This window comes from Aquarana catesbeiana, linkage group LG03 (genome assembly GCF_042186555.1).
Source record: "Aquarana catesbeiana isolate 2022-GZ linkage group LG03, ASM4218655v1, whole genome shotgun sequence".
Lineage (NCBI taxonomy): Eukaryota > Metazoa > Chordata > Amphibia > Anura > Ranidae > Aquarana > Aquarana catesbeiana.
The window spans coordinates 605,573,597-605,594,243 of NC_133326.1; positions in this window are offsets into that span (position 1 = coordinate 605,573,597).

Sequence of the window (20,647 nt, forward strand, 5' to 3'; positions counted from 1 at the left end):
AAAGTCCCCACCCAAAATTATGTGGGGAGAGCTATATTTGTCAAGCTTTTCAAAGAAGTTTATAAAAAAAGTAGATTGAGATTCATTAGGTGCATATATAGAAGCTATAGTTATTGCTTTGTTATTTATTTGTCCTTTAAGAATGATATAGCGGCTATCTAGATCTTTATATATATTTTGTATATCAAAGACAATGGTATTACGAATAAAAATGGCCACACCTCTAGTTTTGTTATGGAAAGTAGTATAATAATATTGGTTATAGGTCTTGTTAAAATAGTTTGGGTGATTAGTAGTAGAAAAGTGTGTTTCTTGCATAAGAATGATGTCAGCCCCTAGTCTCTTATAGTGTTGGAAGGCTTTTTTCCGTTTATGGGGTGAGTTAAAACCTTGTACGTTATGTGATAATACTTTAAGAACCATTGGTTATGGGTAAATGATAATGTTTAAGAAAAGAGTCAAACTTGTATAAATAGGGTAGCATAAAAGTATATAGTTCTGGAGTATATTCAGAAAATATTATGTCGAGGGTATTTAGGAGTTGGGGGGAGATGTGTGATGATTTTTGGTGAAACAACCTGAATTGCACATCATACTTTGAAATTATCCCGTAGTAGCAAAGATAAACATAACTTTGTTTTATCTGTTGTAACTGAAAAAAAAACCAGTAACTTCCAATTTTGGAGAAAAATTTTCCATTGGCCTTAAGGGCGAATATAATATGTAACAACATAAAGAAATAAAAGAACATTGGGACAAGAATTTTCTTGTCACTGAACATCATTTTTGAAGGACAAATCTGTCCTAGACCTGCAGTCATGGCCAGGTGCAACACCCCTACAAGTAAGGGCGCTGCAGTTAACCACAAAAGCAGGAGGGGGGACAATCCAGCGGCGGCGGACCACATAGGCTTTTTGATTAAACTAGTTTAAAACAGTAAGAAATTGTTACCAGGGGGTGAGTAGGTTAGGAGAGGGGAGGGGAAGGGGGGAAATGGGGGGGAGGGAAGAGTAAGGGGGAGAAAGGAAGTAGTAGGGAAAAAAGAAAAAAAAAAAAAAAAGGGGGGGGGGGGTGGAAGAAGTGTCATAGGTATCAAAGTTCCTTCCGTCTTCAGAGGATAGGGGTTACCGGAGATGTATGTGATACAGTTTATGAAGACAATCGAACCGAGGAGCACGATAAACAGTGTTGATTGGAGAATAAAAGGAAAAAAGAAACCAGAAAAATCAAAAAAGAGTCATTCCATTTTTCTTAGAGAGAGAAAAAAAAAAAATATATATATATATATATTTAGCACATAAATAAAAATTTCCAGTAAGTGGTTAGGCGTGGGATGTATTCAGGGGGCTTGATCTTGAAATGGTTGGCGCCAACTTCTTCGGTCGTTTGTATTGCGTCTGGAGGACGGTGTAGACCAAATTGGAGAGGGTCTTGGAGTTGATGGGAAACGGTTAGGGGGTTCTGGTTCCAGTAGGCCCAATTTTACGAGCAATTCTTTGCCCTCAATAATGTTGTACACTGTGTATGTAGAACCGTTGTATGGAATAGTGAGTTTAAATGGGAAACCCCATCTATATTTTATTCTTGCTGCTTGCAGAATATTAGTGACCTCTTTCATCCTGCGTCTTCTGTCCAACGTGGCAGGGGAGATATCTGGGTAAATTTGTAATTTTTTACCATCCAGGGCAATATTGGGCGAGTTTCTCGCAGCGCGCATGATGTCCTCTTTAACCAGGAAATCCTTCATGCACATAATAATGTCTCTGGGAGGTTTATCAGAAGTGGGTTTAGGGCGTAGTGCTCTGTGTATTCTGTCGCATGTAAATGCGGATAGCGGTTTGTCTGGGAGGAGGTTATGAAAAATCTTGGAGACTGTGGGCATGAGATCTGTGACCGATTCAGGGACTCCACGTAATCTAATGTTATGTCGTCTGTTTCTATTGTCGAGATCTTCGACTTGAGCTTGCATAAATGCAAAGCTGTCAGCAAGCGATTCATAATCTTTCCTTAAATCATTATGGGCGAGTGAGAGTTCGTCATGTTTTGTTTCCAGGATGTCTGTGCGACTGCCAATGCCTGCTATCTCCTGGGACAAGGCCTCAGTGGATTTGTGTACTTCTTTTTCTATTTTGTCTACCAGTTTATCAAAGATTGCAGTCAGACTGGCATCTAAATCAGCCTTGGAAAGGGGAGAGGTGTACTCACAGTTCCCGTTGTTAGTTGAGATGTTTGGATGGATGGATGAATGTTTCCCCTGTGTGCTGGCATGAGAGCTGGCGCCGGCGCCATCTTGGGACATCTTCCTGCTTTGTCTGGAAGCAGTGTCAAGGAGAAAGTTCGTCAGGTTATGTTTTGAGCGGTTTAAATGCCTGGATCTCCTTGTAGGCATGAGCGGGGATGTTGCCCCGGTATAGGTGTTGTTTTCGCCGCCGTTTGTGCTGTTTAGCCCTGGTATTTTGAGCCTGCTGTGAGCGGGTCTGACGGAGCTTAAGCTACTCGCGTTTTCCCCTCATCGCGCCGCGCATGCGCCCCCTGGTCAATATTAAAAGTTCATCTCAATACTTTGTTATATAGCCTTTGTTGGCAATGATAGAGGTCAAACATTTTCTGTAAGTCTTCACAAGGTTGTCACACACTGTTGCTGGTATGTTGGCCCATTCCTCCATGCAGATCTCCTCTAGAGCAGTGATGTTTTGGGGCTGTCGCTGGGCAACACGGACTTTCAACTCCCTCAAAAGGTTTTCTATGGGGTTTAGAACTGAAGACTGGCTAGGCCACTCCAGGACCTTGAAATGCTTCTTATGAAGCCACTCCTTCGTTGCCCAAGCAGTGTGTTTGGGATCATTGTCATGCTGAAAGACCCAGCCACGTTTCACCTTTAATGCCCTTGCTGATGGGAGGTTTGCATTCAAAATCTAACGATACATGGCCCCATTCATTCTTTCATGTACACGGATCAGTCGTCCTGTTCCCTTTGCAGAGAAACAGCCCCAAAGCATGATGTTGCCACCCCCATGCTTCACAGTAGGTATGGTGTTCTTTGGTTGCAACTCAGCATTCTTTCTCCTCCAAACATGACGAGTTGTGTTTCTACCAAACAGTTCTACTTTGGTTTCATCTGACCATATGACATTCTCCCAATCCTCTTCTGGACCATCCAAATGCTCTCTAGCAAACCTCAGACGGGCCCGGACATGTACTGGCTTAAGCAGGGGAACACGTCTGGCACTGCAGGATCCGAGTCCCTGGCGGCGTAGTGTGTTACTGATGGTAGCCTTTGTTACGTTGGTCCCATCTCCCTGCAGGTCATTCACTAGGTCCCCCTGTGTGGTTCTGGTATTTTTGCTCACCGTTCTTGTGATCATTTTGACCCCACGGGGTGAGATCTAGCGTGGAGCCCCAGATCGAGGGAGATTATCAGTGGTCTTGTATGTCTTCCATTTTCTAATTATTGCTCCTACAGTTGATTTCTTCACACCAAGCTGCTTACCTATTGCAGATTCAGTCTTCCCAGCCTGGTGCAGGTCTACAATTTTGTTTCTGGTGTCCTTCGACTGCTCTTTGCTCTTCACTATAGTGGAGTTTGGAGTGTGACTGTTTGAGGTTGTGGACAGGTGTCTTTTATACTGATAACAAGTTCAAACAGGTGCCATTAATACAGGTAATGAGTGGAGGACAGAGGAGCCTCTTAAAGAAGATAGAGGTCTGTGAGAGCCAGAAATCTTGCTTGTTTGTAGGTGACCAAATACTTATTTTCCACCATAATTTGAAAATAAATTCTTTAAAAAATCAGACAATGTGATTATCTGGATTTGTTTCCACATTTTGTCTCTCATAGTTGAGGTATACCTATGATGACAATTACAGGCCTCTCTCATCTTTTTAAGTGGGAGAACTTGCACAATTGGTGGCTGACTAAATACTTTTTTGCCCCACTGTATATGTTAAATAATTACCTATATAGAAAAATGTATAGATGTATGCAATAACTGTGCCCCCCACTCCTTTTTTTTATTGTGTCCCCACATAGGTTTTTCGGTGGAATTTTTTTTTGTCCCCACGCAGGTCTTTCGGTGGTTTCCTGTTCCGTCTGGATGGTCGGGGCTCTTTCCTTCTCTGTCTCCTGGCGCGGAGGGGGGAGGGAGGACTCCAGAGTCTGTCCCTCCCACCATATCTCCGGCATCAGCTGGGGATATCCCTCCGCGCCAGCAGCATTCAGTGGCTGACTCCAGGCGCTGTTTTCTGTCGCACACGTGCGCACGGCCACCACAAGAGGGCGGTGTACTGGCGCGTGGCATCACAACGCTGGACAGGTTTCCATGGAGTCGGCGGCCATTGCGGGAATTCTCCCTGAATGCCGAGGAGGCCATACAGCTGGCCTTCGATTTATTCATGGCTGGAAGGGGCAGGAAGACACTGATGCGCTGGTTCATACCTTGATTATGCACACAGGTGAGATAGGTCAGAGCATCAGCAGGCTTCCATATAAACGGCACACCCAGTATGCATTCTATTCCTATGTGGATACAACACATTGGATAGTTGCAGGACAGGAGCATGTAGTGAAAGACAACTCTCAGTAAGTAACCATTTACCATCCCTTTCCTTTGAAAATATATTGCAATATGGTCAGTTTACCTGGGGGTTTGAGATAGCTGCCTCAGCCCTCTCTGACTAATTAATTTAGTCACATATATATATATATATATATATATATATATATATATATATATATATGTTTCTTTTAATGCAGCATGTGGGTGCTTTAATGGTGAGGAACTGATGATACCACTAATCTTCTGATGAATGATTAACTAACCGCCTGCTCTGACATACTGGATAAATCAATATATTACACATTGGATTGATAGATAGTTAAACAAAGTAATCATACCTATTGAATGTAGCTTTACATATATAGACACATGTTATAAACTTCTATACATATGTATACACCTGTTGGAAATTTATATCCCCCAGGTGATACATTTATTCTGGGAAATTCATTCCTTCGGCATATCCTGATGTGTTGTGACCTTTTGTCTTTTTTGCTCTGCTTATTTAAATATTTCCCATATCAAAGGCAGGCCCATTTGTTATTTTTGAATTCCTGCATATACCAGCTCTTTAATCCCAATGATGATGATGTTATTGATGTTAGTATTGCTAATATTCTGTATTAATATGTTATAGATGTCTGTATCCCCCTGAAGAAGATCGTATACAAAATTGTGATTGAAACGCACTGGGGTTACTCTAAACAGTAACATCCACAGATATACCATTTGTGGATTTCTTTTTGTAAAACGTTTAAATATATCTATATATATCATGTATATCTCTATTATCTTTATTTTTGTGTACACAAGAGCTCTTGTAGTTGTTCCTCCTTTTCCACATGTTCCCCTTCCCATCCCCTTTCCTTTTTGTCATTGCTGCTTTTATTGATGTAATTTTACTAATTGAAAATAAAAACAATATTTTTATATAGAACAAGTATTTTTTTATTACCTGTAAGTTGTATATAAGCCATTGGGAGTATTTTGCTTTTTGTTACATTCCCTCAACACCTGACCTCCACAGTCAATTTGTACCATGACACAGACAGTCATAGGAGGCTTTCGTATGTTTTGCAGCCTCCCAGGTTTAAACTTAGGACCTGGTGTTTGTAGTGTTGTTCCCTTAAATTGCTGCTCCACCAGTTGAGTTATTTGTTGACCTGTCTGAAACATTGGGTGTTAGCAGACATATGGCATGTGTCCAAGAAGCATTGGTCCTATGCAACCATTCTAGTCTTTAGAGCCACCTGAAGATCTGACAGGTGTGGGGATGAAAATGCATACAAATGAAAATAAAATAAAATTAATAAAATAAGCAGCCAGCAGCAAAACCCACTCTAGCAGTACTGCTTTGGCTGGATGTGAGAACTAACAAACAGGATTCAACCTTAAGAACTGGCGTTGGCAGAGCTGTCACCAAACACACTGCATCATGCAGATTGTCAGCTAAATGATCCTTTAAAAAAACAAACAAGGTTTTATAGGAAGTATGTGAGCCCCAAATTTATAGTTACAATGTCATTGAAAAATTATTTAAAGCAGGGTTCCACCCAAATTTTGAACAATATCTGTATGTATTCTCTTCCTTGCCTAGATGCTGACATGCCGTTTAAAAAAATTTAAATCGCCGTAATTACCTTTTATTTTTCTATTCTTCTTTGCACTTCCTGGTTCTCCTCCCGTGGGAGTGGGCGTGTTTCTAGCCTCTCCCAGACTCCTGGGATCTAGTCTCAGGCTTCCCAGGATGCCACTGAGCATGTGCGGGAACGAGCGGTGAATGCTGGGAGCACAGCATTCACCACATCCAGGAAATAAATGCTTGTAGGCTTCAAATGCCCACAATGAAGATGGAAACCACCTGCAGTGAATAATATAAGTTATTCTTTCCGACGAAATCTGACACAGGCGGACATATTACACACAATATGTGAGTATGTAATGCTGAGAAGAAAAGTTTGTGAATGAATTAAAAAAAAAAAAAAAACGATAGATAGGTGGACCCCCGCTTTAAAGAGACATCTGCAGATGGCACTATTTACTGTTTGGTTTGGCGTGTTTATTCCTTGAGATCAAATAGTCCTGTAGTATGCCTAATATCTCTACTAAAACCAAGTTTGTTGTAGGCCCTTATAAAGGCCTCAGGCTATGGTGCAGAATGTTTTTTGACACTTCTACAAACATTGCATTGTGGGTTTGATTCCTGATTCAGACCAAAGGTCTGAAGCTGCTTAAAGCGGAGTTCCACCCAAAAATAGAACTTACGCTGATTGGATTCCTCCCCCCTCCGGTGTGACATTTGGCACCTTTCAGGGGGGAGCAGATACCTATATAATCCAGGTATTTGCTCCCACATGTCCGGCCCCTCCTCCGTTCCCCCCGCTGTCTTCTGGGAGACACACAGGTCCCAGAAGACAGCAGGGACCATTGAGGATGGGCATTGTGACTTGCACATGCACAGTAGGGAACCATGGAAAGAAGAAAGAAATGGCTGCACACCCAGAACTTTTAACGTAACAGAAATAGAATTGGATGGCAGTGTGAAGTCACAAATGCATGAGAGACACTTGCTAATGGACTAGCAGCAGGGCCCAGCAACACAACAATGAATTTCATCACTTCACTGACAGCAAGTGAACACAGCAGCAAACCAGTCTGAGTGTATACTGTAAGAAAAGAAACAACTAACGGATAAAAAGAAATCTACAGATTTATTGTACAGGAGATTCCTATATTGTGTTATACACCAACAAGAGAGTTTTTATTTTTTTCTGAGGCATACAATAAGACCCATCCCTGACAAGCTGTTTGGAACAAGTGATCGGTGAAACCCCTCCGGATGCCCTGACAGGGTGGACAGAACTGCAAAGGTCCTACAGATCACCACAAGCTGGAGACGGACCACGAGTGGAGCCACCAAGGGACACCATCCAAAGTTACCCTACATGCCTTTTACCCCTGTAGGGGATCCGTCAGGGGGAGCACATGAATCACCCGTTTTTTGCTGAACACAAGAGTCACTTGAATGCTTTCGGACATTTGGCCATTTTGGAGCTTCACATATAAACTCTTTTGCATTAGTATATTTCTTTTTCTTTTTTCTTTTTTATCATGGTATTTTATGGTTTTTCATATCAATTTGGGACTTTGCGACATCAGGGATTTGTGGTTCTTTTATATATAATTTTTTATATATATTTTTTGTGTGTTACATACAATTTTCTGAAATTATTTTTATGATAGCTTTTGATGACTTTATTGTGAATTACATCACTTTGATTATATCTCACCAACTTATCTATACTTCATTTTGCACACGTATAGGCCTACTAGGTTAATATTATTATTATTATTGTTTGCTTTTATGTCACTTATATTGATATGACTGCATGCTGCTTCCATTATTGGGGTTAATTCCTTGGCCTATAGGCAGTTATATTAATTTAAATACACTTATTTTTACTCACCCCCACGTGACAGCTAGGAAGGAGCTTACCTCTACTCAGGATGCGCATCGTGACTCGCGCATGTGCAGTAGGGAACCATGGAAAGAAGAAAGAAATGGCTGCACATCCAGAACTTCCTTTTATTTGCTTCACAAAGATAACACCAAAGACACCAAACTGTGGTCACGTAGACGCGTTTCACACATACAGCTTGTGCTTAATCATTACCAAGTAGGGAACCAGGTTGTGAAGCCACAAGGCTTCACTTTCTGATTCCCTTACCGAAGATGACTGTGCCTCCACCCAAGAGCCGAGGGACAGATCGGCTTCGGGTGAGGACATCGCGGACTCCCTGGACAGGTAAGTGTCCATATTTTAAAAGTCAGCAGCTGCAGTATTTGTAGCTGCTGACTTAAAAAAAAAAAAAAAAAAAATCGCCCAACTCCGCTTTAACCAGTTCCAGACCAGCCGGCCGGCGGGGGGGACAATCGTATTTGATCAGGAAAAGATCAATCCCCAGGCCCAGGCCAATTATCAATCCCCAGGCCCAGGCCAATGAAATCTGTTAGCGGGATCAGCCCAGATACCTGCTAGGACCTGCGTTTAGCCCCTCCGCCCAGCCCACCCAAGTGCAGTATCAATCGATCACTGTCACTTACAAAACACTAAACACATAACTGCAGCGTTCCCAGAGTCAGGCCTGATCACTGCGAACGCTAACAGTTTTTTTGGTAGTGTTTGAATCAGTTGCTAACAGTCAGGAGCTTTTTTACCTGTGAGTCTCACTAGTGTACCAATAAATTTAGAGACCAAAATGTCAAATCGAAGGTACACTAGTGAAGAGGCGTACACGTTTCTGAGCACGACAGATAGTGAAGAGGAAGTCACTCATTTGTCAGATTCAGGCTCAGAATACGAACCTGTAAACATCAGCGGCACCCTGACAGATAGCTCTGACAACGGAGTTGTGGTCCCTGCCAAGGTCAGGAGTAGTGTCCCGCTGCCACCAAGAAGAAGACAAACACAGGCCCGTCGAGCCCATAGTGCCCTTCCTGCTGCATTCGCCAATCCTAATTGGGAACCCATCACTCCTGCAGCACCCGTACTTCCCCCATTCACTGGCCAACCCGGAATTCAGGTGGAAACAGTTGATTTTACGTCACTTGGTTTTTATTCGCTGTTTTTCACCGAAGATCTATAGATCTATTGTGGACCAATGCAATTTTTATGCTGGTCAATTCATTGCCGCTAATCCCCAGTTGTCCCTTGCCAGAAATTGGAAACCAATTACGGTTTCTGAATTCAAGACCTTTCTGGGCCTAGCCCTCCTGATGGGCATAACTAAAAAGAGTGAGTTGCGGTCATATTGGTCCATTGACCCAATTTACCATATGCCCGTGTTCTCTGCCTCCATGACCAGGACACGATACGAGCAGATCTTGCGGTTAATGCACTTCAATGATAATGAACTCTGTCATCCTTGGGGTGACCCTGGATTTGATCGGCTCTACAAAATTCGGCCCCTCGTAAACCACTTGAACCAACGTTTTGCAGCCTTGTTTACTCCCGATCAAGTTGTCTGCATTGATGAGTCCCTGATTAAGTTTTCTGACCGCTTGTCTATCAAACAGTATCTTCCCAGCAAGCGTGCCAGATATGGGGTCAAGATTTATAAGCTCTGTGACAGGGCCACAGGCTATACATATAAACAAACAAAAATGTGGCGCTAAAAAATAGTGTCCGTTACCGGGCAACCACCAACCAGAATGGTCATCTGGAGGTATGAATGCACAATAAAGTTTTATTAGGATGAAAACTCCACTATAAGGGAATCATCAATGTTTATGATTATGTGGATAAATATATTATACTCGTGAAACAAACAGAAATATGTACTGAAACACATATAACTTAAGAAACTAAATGACACTCTCTAACAAGTGAACTAATAACCATACATCTGTGTACTCTCAAAAAGAGCATGCTAGAAACAACAGTGTACAAAAAGTGGTATACCCTTAAAGGTTAAGTGACATAATAAATGACATCCAATAAATCATAAAAAACGCTTCCGCTTGGAAATGTTAAAAAAGGGTATGGATAATAAACTGTGAATCATAAACTCCCAACATGTACAATTAGTATTTATCAAAAAGTCCTGAGAAATACATGTATCAGGTATTAATAAGGGCCAACTCGAAAAGTTCCCATATGTCGAATTCCCTTAATTACTAATTAAGGGACAGTTGAAGTCCATGCGGACGAAACGCGTCGGGTCCGCTATGCCTGCTGAGCCACATTTGTTGTAAAGCGCTTTTTTATACCAGTTTGTCATTTTATATCCGGCCCTGTTTGTTGGGGTACCGGAATAATTTTTATCGCAATAAAACCTTTTGGAAGTGGATTTACACTATGTGGAGGATTTTTCTGTTTCTTTTTTGAGGGATATATGTCCCCTGGATGTACCTGCATTGTGTATATACACAAACATCACCTCCACATCCATACCAAGGAGAGCTGTAGGTCGGGAGACCATTTTTTGGATGACCGGTGAGTAGCTGTCATCACGCTTCACTGCACCAGGACAGGGGTCTACACCTTCCCTTGGCGGGATAACAGCCCTTGGATGTTCCGGATATAAGCCTTATCTGACTCCCAGCCTTCGGCTAGGGCGTCCACCAATTCCGGTAAGGGTTATCCAACCATCCATACACCCCTGTATATGTCAAGTTGGTTCAAGGTTCATTCCGGTTTTCCCAAGATCCGGGAACACAAGGTCTATCCCTGTTATTAGTAATTAAGGGAATTCGACATATGGGAACTTTTCGAGTTGGCCCTTATTAATACCTGATACATGTATTTCTCAGGACTTTTTGATAAATACTAATTGTACATGTTGGGAGTTTATGATTCACAGTTTATTATCCATACCCTTTTTTAACATTTCCAAGCGGAAGCGTTTTTTATGATTTATTGGATGTCATTTATTATGTCACTTAACCTTTAAGGGTATACCACTTTTTGTACACTGTTGTTTCTAGCATGCTCTTTTTGAGAGTACACAGATGTATGGTTATTAGTTCACTTGTTAGAGAGTGTCATTTAGTTTCTTAAGTTATATGTGTTTCAGTACATATTTCTGTTTGTTTCACGAGTATAATATATTTATCCACATAATCATAAACATTGATGATTCCCTTATAGTGGAGTTTTCATCCTAATAAAACTTTATTGTGCATTCATACCTCCAGATGACCATTCTGGTTGGTGGTTGCCCGGTAACGGACACTATTTTTTAGCGCCACATTTTTGTTTGTTTACTGTTTCACCATTCGTCTATTGGTTATGTTGGCTGCTTTTTTCACTTAGTTGGCGCAATATTATTACACATATATTTTTTGAGTTTTAGGCTATACATATAGTTTTATGGTTTTTAAGGGAAGAAATAGTCACGTAGAGCCAGAGAACTGCCCTGACTACACAGGGAGCGCTGGTAAGTTAGTGTGGGACTTTGTGTCACCCTTATTCGGAAAAGGGGTATCACTTGTACATGGACAATTATTACACAAGCGTGCCACTTTTTAGTCATCTTTTTTATTATGGAATTGGTGCATGTGGCATAATGCGATCTAATCGCCAGGGCTTCCCCCAATGGCTTGTTGAATCCCGACTTAGAAGGGGGGAGAGAGCCTGCTTGAAGTGTAATAATTTGTTAGCAGTGAAGTGGAGGGATTCACAGAATGTTTTCGTTCTGTCCTCGCTTCACGCAGACACGGCAGTCCAAATTGCTACGGCGACTGGTCTTGTGGAGAAACCCCTCTATGTCCACAAATACAACCTCAGCATGGGAGGGGTGGACCTTAACGACCAGTTGTTGGCGCCGTACCTAATTGCCCATAAGGCCAGACGCTGGTACAAAAAAGTGTTTATTTATTTTATTTCAATTGGCTTTTGAACGCTTTTGTGCTATACAAAGCTTCAGGATGGACTGGATCCTTCCTTAAATTCCAGGAAGAGATCGTCAGAGCCCTTCTGTTTCCAGACGGTGCCCAACTTCCCAATCCAAATACAGTGAGCCGGCTGCATGAGAGGCGTTTTCCTTTTGTCCTCCCTGGTACCCCTACCCAAAGAAACCCCCAAAAAAGATGTTGTGTCTGCAGCAAACGTGGATTTAGGCGTGACACACGCTTTTATTGTCCCTCCTGTCCTGACCAACCTGGTCTCTGCATTGGTAAATGTTTCAAACACTACCACACACTAGTGGAGTTTTAGCGTAGGGTAGAGCACCACACAGTCCGAGGCACACTAACACAGGGTCTTGGGGTCACAAAAGATGTGATGGACATCACATTTTGAGAGACTCTAATCTGCAACGTTCAGTTTACAGTTTTTTTTACAGTTTTTAAAAAGGGGAAAAAAAAAAAATAAAATAAAAAATCCAAAAATAGTTGCTATATTTTTCTCCTCTCTCTCTATTGTTCTCTATCTCTTATGTTCGCTCTCTACTGTCCGCTCTGCTGTTCGCTCACTATTGTTCTATATCTATCTTTCTCTCTCTGTTTTATTTTTACTATGTTTTATTGTATTTGCTTTGCAGGTATGGTATGTTATACTGTAATGTTTGTTTTATTGTTAACCATCATTTGCTTAGCAGGTACGCCATTCAGCTGCAGCATGGGTTTATTTATCTTGACAGTAACAGCGTTTGCTCCCACGATACATAAAGCCGTGACTCAAGCCCTGTCGGAGGTGATTTCACCACCACAGTTAAAAAAAAAGAGCATATATGCCGAAGCATGGGGGCAGAAGTGGAGGAGCGATTTGCTCCTAACATTAGGGGTGGATTGCCCCCATGCTTCGGCATATATTTTTTTAGGCACAGATTGCAATATTTTATTTTTACTATGTTTTATTGTATTTGCTTTGCAGGTATGGTATATCTTACTGTTATACTGTAATGTTACTTTGTTTTATTGTTAACCATCATTTGCTTAGCAGGTATGCCATTCAGCTGCAGCATGGGTTTATTTATCTTGACAGCAACAGCGTTTGCTTCCATGATATGTAAAGCTGTGACTCCAGTGCTGTTGGAGGTGATTTCACCACCACAGTTAAAAAAAAAATGGTGCATGTATGCCCATCATTAGAAGTGGGTGGATGAAGGGCGGTATTCTAATGGTGGGCATACCCACCAATCAATCTCTTTTTTTCGTTCAGGCCACAGGCTGCATGAAAAAAAGAACATTACAATGTATGCCCAACAAGGACCAGCAACGTACTGGTATGTTGCTGGACTTTGAGCGGTTATACCAGAATGATGCCTGCAGGTTTAGATATCATCTTGGTATCATTCTTTTCAGCCAGAGGGCGGCTTTCATATAAAAGCAATCCTAGCGGCTAATTCGCCTCTAGACTGCTTTTACAAGCAGTGGGAGGGAACGTCCCCCCCACCGTCTTCCATGGTTTTCTCAGGCTCTCCTGTCCCAACAGGGAACCCGAGAATGCAGCCGGTGGTTCAGCCAGCTGACCATAGAGCTGATCAGAGACCAGAACGGCTCCAATCATCTCTATGGCCTAAGAAACCGGAAGCTACGAGCATTTCATGGCTTAGGTTTCACTGGATATAAATAGCGCCATTGGGAAATTGGCAAAGCATTTTATCACACCAATCTTGGTGTGGTCAGATGCTTTGAGGGCAGAGAAGAGATCTAGGGTCTAATAGACCCCAATTTTTCCAAAAAGAGTATCTGTCACTACCTATTGCTATCATAGGGGATATTTACCTCCCTGAGATAACAATAAAAATGATAAAAAAAAAGAAATGAAAGGAACAGCTTAAAAATATAATAAAAAAGCAAAATAAATAATTAAAAAAAAAAAAGGACCCCTGTCCCCCCGTGCTCACGCGCAAAGGCGAACGCAAGCCCACTTTTAGAAGTGGGCTGCTCCTTCCCGACGTGATCCGGATCTATGAATCACTTATATATGTATTAGTATTCCGCTCTCAGGACAGGCTCATAACCGAACTGCAGCCCCCCAAAAAAAGAAAGCACCTAGGTGCAATCCAAATGCTGTGATCTCTGAGAAAATAGGGGATTGGCGCTGTTCACTGGTAAAATAATAAACTAACAAACTCTCACCGCAGGGGAAAGATGCACTACAAATCTAAGTGAATGAATCAAAAACAGTGAAACACAATATACTTCAGTATGTATGGATAAATATCCACACTAAAAACTACCATTACGTGTGCAAACTACTCAAAGTAAAGGAATATATAAAAATAAAAATATCTCCAAACAATAAATAAAGTTGATGATCAATCAAGTGTACAAAAATAACACAAAATCCAAGAATAATAATTAATAAAACGTGTAAATGAATTGTGCCCTGAAAAAAACAATATTAACCACTCCAAAGTGGTGTACTACCAATTATGTGAAACTGGATAGTGATCAAATGGAAGTGAAAACAAGCTAAAAAATCAATATACATTTAGTGTGCATTAAAAATATTGTGATCAAGAATTAATAAATAAAAATATTAAATGAAAACATTTTTTGAAAGAAATTTTTTTTTTTTAAATCCAGCATAATAGTCTATAATTTCAAAAAAAGAGTGTCCGTGCATACAACAATTCCAAAAGTGCCGAAAAAATGCTGCATCTATTAAAAAAATGTCCAATGTGTATAAAAAGTTCTTGTGCAAAAATCTGGTATATCTTCAATTGGTTCCGGGTGTATCCGTTCAGATAAATATGTACCGTCCTGTGTGAAGCCCCCTCTAGTGTCCCCACTCACCGGAACACCCAACCCCTGCAGGGGTAATGGGCATGTAGACGTAAGTCCGATGATCCAAGCGGTCGGTGTCCCCTTCACCACCTTCTTTTCACTTTTGTCACCAGAGTGCTCTCAAATGGCATCCACCAGAACCGTATATAGGGAGAAGAGAAGAGCCTCATAGTGTGAATCCAAATAAAACTTTATTAGGCTTAAGCTTACATTAAAACTGAAAGTAAAAGGAAGAAAAACTAAAATCTGACAGCTCTCCGTCGGCTGGCTCCACGCCAGAAGCCGCAGACAGTGCAGTAGTAGCGGCGTGCGTTCCACGGCCGTCTACAGAAACTGGAAGTCAATGACATAAGCAGAAGGTAAAAAGATGGTGTACCAAGATGGCCGTGCCTCAGATGACGTCTTGATGACGAAACGCGTAAGGCATGGCCATTTGGCACGCATACGTCCTTTTACCTTCTGCTTATGTCATTGACTTCCGGTTTCTGTAGACGGCCGTGGAACGCACGCTGCTACTACTGCACTGTCTGCGGCTTCTGGCGTGGAGCCAGCCGGCGGAGAGCTGTCAGATTTTAGTTTTTCTTCCTTTTACTTTCAGTTTTAATGTAAGCTTAAGCCTAATAAAGTTTTATTTGGATTCACACTATGAGGCTCTTCTCTTCTCCCTGTATACGGTACTTTATCCTGGTGGATGCCATTTGAGAGCATTCTGGTAACACAAGTGAAAAGAAGGTGGTGAAGGGGACAACGACCGCTTGGATCATCGGACTTACGTCTACATGCCCATTACCCCTGCAGGGGTTGGGTGTTCCGGTGAGTGGGGACACTAGAGGGGGCTTCACACAGGACGGTACATATTTATCTGAACGGACACACCCGGAACCAATTGAAGATATACCAGATTTTTGCACAAGAACTTTTTATACACATTGGACATTTTTTTAATAGATGCAGCATTTTTTCGGCACTTTTGGAATTGTTGTATGCACGGACACTCTTTTTTTGAAATTATAGACTATTATGCTGGATTTAAAAAAAAAAATTTTCTTTCAAAAAATGTTTTCATTTAATATTTTTATTTATTAATTCTTGATCACAATATTTTTAATGCACACTAAATGTATATTGATTTTTTAGCTTGTTTTCACTTCCATTTGATCACTATCCAGTTTCACATAATTGGTAGTACACCACTTTGGAGTGGTTAATATTGTTTTTTTCAGGGCACAATTCATTTACACGTTTTATTAATTATTATTCTTGGATTTTGTGTTATTTTTGTACACTTGATTGATCATCAACTTTATTTATTGTTTGGAGATATTTTTATTTTTATATATTCCTTTACTTTGAGTAGTTTGCACATGTAATGGTAGTTTTTAGTGTGGATATTTATCCATACATACTGAAGTATATTGTGTTTCACTGTTTTTGATTCATTCACTTAGATTTGTAGTGCATCTTTCCCCTGCGGTAAGAGTTTGTTAGTTTATTATTTTACCTATGAATCACTTATGCCGTGTTCACACGACCGGACTTTTCGACAGGAAAGGTCCGACGGAACGAATCCGCCGGACAATTCGATCGTGTGTGGGCTTCATCGGACCTTTGCTGTCGAAAAATTAGAGGGACTTTAGAAATAGAACATGGTTCAAATCTTTCCGACGGACTTGAGTCCGGTCGAAAAATCCGTTCGTCTGTATGCTAGTCCGACGGACAAACAACGACGAAAGGGCAGCTATTGGCTACTGGCTATGAACTTCCGTATTCTAGTCTGGTCGTACGTCATCACGTTCGAATCAGTCAGACTTTGGTGTGATCATGTGTAGGCAAGTCCGTTGCATCGGAACTCTGTCGTAAGTCCATCAAAAAAGTTCTTCGGAGTTCAGTCCGTCTTAAGTCTGCTCGTGTGTACACGGCATAAGCCTCCTACAGGGTTTCCAGTTTGCACCACTCGTCTCTCACAGCATAAATTGCTCAAGGTAAAAGAGAGACAATCATAGCGCAATAATGCTAATAATCAACATATTTATTGGACTTAAACTCCATCTGCTTACATTTAAAAAGATTAAAAACAGCATGTAACATAGAAAGCGCGAAAGATCGCCTCCTTCACCTCCACTTCCGGGAATCAGAGTCACCGGGAATGACATCACTGGCTCAACCTGACGCATTGCGTCACTGGTCACGTGACTTCCCCAGGGATAGGAGCCTAGTGACGAGCGTCAGGTTTAAAAAGCCCCATCTTGTTTATGGGTTGCCATAGTGACACAGGAATCCTCGGTTCATGTGCAAAGAGAATTTTGCAGACTCAATAAGAGCATATGTAACAGCACCATCTTGTGGTTACATAAAAGTTTCACCCAAATAGACTGCTTGTACAATAATAACAGTAGCATACATATTACTTGAATGAGCAGCCCCACCCACTGAGTGAATGGTATAACACCAAAGGCGGACTGCTGGAACTCCTAATAAATACTGGTAAAAAATAAATGTTGGCATTAATCGTAATAAAGTTATTGGAATATTAAAAATAAAAAAATTAAAAGATTAATAAACACTCCTGGAGAAAATTGGCAGCAACGGATAGTTTTCAGACCCTAAAAAGGATGCAGAACTAATATCTGTTAACATAGATTAAAAGAGGGGGGCATGTAAATGAGTAACCAGTAAGACATAATGAAATATGCTGAAGTGCCACTAACAGCACCACCACCATGTGGAGAATGATAAAAATGACACCTACTTAAACATGGAATGAATAATATTAATAATTCGAGATAAAACAATTAAGGTCAAAATCAATATTCATTCCTTGGGGGTATAACGATTTTAGTTCAAATATCCACCTAGATTCTCTCCTACCCAGTTCAATAACCTTATTACTCCCTCTCCAAGGGGGCTTGAATTTTTGCCATAGCCCAAAATTTCATTTGTGAGGGATCCTTTGCATGACACTGTGCAAAATGTCTTGAGACACTATGGGGTTGATTTACTAAAGCAGTGTGCCGTCAGTAGAGGCGCAACGCACATTTCCATATTTACATCATGGTGCGCCGGTAACAGAGCTTGAATCCACCATTTACTATTGCGGTCTTGGCACACGGGAGAATGCAATCTGTACGCCTCTATGGACACGGCGCGCGGCATTTCCAATTCAATATTAACATAAGATGGAGGTGCCAATATTATGGGGTGATGTGAGAAAGTTTAGTAACAAACTGCCCAAGTAACAGACATGCCCAAAATAGAATGAGAAAGTAACTTTTTCAGAGATAACCTGCGCCTGCAAGGAAGTTTATAACTGCGTGAGATCCATGTAAGCATGAGCAAGCGGCTCTTGCGCCCGTTCACATGAGTTTTTTTCATTGCGCGCCCAAAATCTTAGAAATGTTAAGCAACGTACATGCAGTTGCATGCGATGAAAGGGCGCACCTCTAATCTTTGTGAAAATACGTAACTCATGACTAATTTTATTTTTTTTAAGCTGGTTCACCTTTTATGTATTTTTTATTTTATTTTATTTTATTTTTAGGAGATTTGCACACAGGTCATATGAGCATGTTACGTTGCCAACATGTGACATGTACCTTGTTACGGTTATGTAAAAAGACTTTCGCTGCTCTAGCTCCTTTTTTAAAGCCTAAAAGGGCATGAGCTCCCCCCTCTAATGCATATGATTTCCTTTGGCTAGCTTTTGCTTTTAAAGGGGAACTCCATTCTCCAATGCTCTTGTCCCCCCCCATCTAATCCCTTTATCCCTTTTAAAGGGGAACTTCACACTCCACTCCATTCTCAAAAGACCATGAGCTGCCTTCAACAATCCAAACCACATCCTTTTCCAGAGCATACAACAGGGCCAGCTAGGAAAGGGGCGAGAAGAGTGAGCGCCCCTCCTGAACCATACAAGGCCACATACACTCAACATAGCTTTCTGCCTTTGGGGCATGTTGGGCTCAGCCCAATACAACCACAAAGCATTTTGTACCCACTATTTAAAGGAGCTTTCCACATTCCGTAAAGCCCCCTGTCCGCAGCCCCCCACAACACCAGCCTAGGGTTGTGTGGAAGAGGCCCTTGTCCCCCTGAATATGGGAACAAGGTGGTTGACTTTTGGGGTGCCCGAACCCCTCCTGCCCCCAAGCATCCACCCCCTTTCATGGGCTAGCTTGCTGTGTGTTTGGCTAGGGGTTTGTTAGTGTTTGGGAGGGGCGCAATCTTTTTTTTTTTTTTAGTTGGGGGTGGTATTTTCCACGTGGGGGTTCTCATTTTAAGCCTTAACAGACTCAAATGGCCCTGTATGTATTCGGGGGGGGGGGGGGGTGGGGGCAGGCCATTTTTTTTTTGTTCAAATCTTGCAGCTGCAATGTAGATTTGTAAGTTTCTTAACCACTTCAATACAGGGCACTTAGACACCTTCCTGCCCAGACCAATTTTCAACTTTCAGTGCTGTCGCAGTTTGAATGACAATTGCACGGTCATCCATCACTGTACCCAAACTAAATTTTTATCATTTTGTTCTCACAAATAGAGCTTTCTTTTGGTGGTATTTGATCACCTCTGCGGTTTTTATTTTTTGCGAAACAGATAAAAAAAGACCGAAAATTCTGAAAAAAATAAAAGTTTTGCTTTTGTTTTTGTTTAAAAATTTTGTAAATAAGTTTTCTCCTTCACTGATGGGCACTGATAAGGCGGCACTGACGGGCACTGATAAGGCGGCAGCGATGAGGTGGCACCAATGAGCGGGCACTGATGGGCACTGACGATGGGCACTGGTAGGCGGCACTGATGGGCACTGATGGGTGGCACTGATATGCAGCACTGATGGGCATTGATAGGTGGCACTGATGGGCACTTATGGGTGGCACTGGGTGGCACTGGTGGGCACTGATGGGCACTGTTAGGCAACACCTATGGGCACTGAAAGGCTGCACTGATGGGTTCTTATGGGTGGCACTGATGGGCACTGATAGGTGGCACTGCTGGGCACTGATAGGCGGCACTGATGGGCACTGATACGTGGCACTGATGGGCACTGATACGCGGCACTGATGGGCATCCCTGGTGGCACTGGCAGTGGTAGGCATGGGAGTGGGCACTGATTGGCAGCTGCCTGGGCATTGATTGGCAGCTGCCTTTGCACAGATCAGCATTTCCCTGGGGGTCTAGGGGGCATACCTGGTGGTCCAGTGTGGCTGGTTTCCCTGGTGGTCCTGGGCGGCTTCCCTGGTGGTCCTGGGTGGCTTCCCTGGTGGTCCTGGGTGGGATCCGAGGGGGGCTGTGCTGATAAACAATCAGCACAGACCCCCCCTGTCAGGAGAGCAGCCGATCGGCTCTCCTCTACTCGCGTCTGTCAGACGCGAGTGAGGAAAAGCCGATCACCGGCTCTTCCTATTTACATCGTGATCAGCCGTGATTGGACACGGCTGATCACGTGGTAAAGAGTCTCCGTCAGAGACTCTTTACCTAGATCGGTGTTGCGGGGTGTCAGACTGACACCCCGCAACAACGATCGCCGCGATGCGCGCCCCCGGGGGCACGCAGCGGCTCAATATCCTGAGGACGTCATATGACGTCCAGTCAGGATATTGAAACCACTTTGCCGACGTCATTCTGCTATATGGCGGGCGGCAAGTGGTTAAAGCTGTACATCTTTGAAGCAGCATTTTGGATACATACCACAGATGCACCACTTTACAGGCAGAGTAAGTGCCCCCCCCCAAGTTACTAGCTTTTAAGCAATTTTGCATTTTTAAAGGCACTTGTTTCGTTTTTGGGGTTGTTCAAAAATTAGAGACATTGATATATGTCCATCAGGGTGGGACCTGAGTCCCCATTAGGGTTGCCACAT